Genomic DNA, 460 nt, shown 5'->3' with positions numbered 1-460 from the left:
CCCCCTGCTGGCCGCTCCCAGCCAGTGCGCCCTGGGCGAGCAGGTGGTTCCGACGGGCCGTTCACCTACCTGGCCAGGTGAGTCTCAGTTTAGTCAGCACCTCACCGGCCACTCAGGGCCGCCTCCTGCGACGCTGCCTTATCCCACTGGACAGCTGCGGGAGCTGAGGCTCAGAGGGCGGTGACGGCCGGGCCCAGGGTCTCCGGGTCCATGTTCTCGTGACCAGTTGAGGGGTCACCTTCCCGTGGAGGACTGGGGGCCTGGGGGCCTGGAGGGCCTATGCCACTCGGCCTGTCGCTTTTCAGACAAGGAACATGCTCAGGGAGAAAGCTGCCAAGGTCGCCGCCAGGAGTTAATGTCCCTGCCAGCCTGGCACTTGGCAACCTGCAGCTGTTGGCGCTCTGCCCGGCGGCACTGGGGCCCTTTCTCTTCCGAACCACAGCCCCCACCCCGGCCGCCA

The sequence above is a fragment of the Myotis brandtii genome, unplaced genomic scaffold (assembly GCF_000412655.1).
Source record: "Myotis brandtii unplaced genomic scaffold, ASM41265v1 scaffold691, whole genome shotgun sequence".
Taxonomy (NCBI): domain Eukaryota; kingdom Metazoa; phylum Chordata; class Mammalia; order Chiroptera; family Vespertilionidae; genus Myotis; species Myotis brandtii.
Note: the sequence above shows the minus strand (reverse complement) of the source record.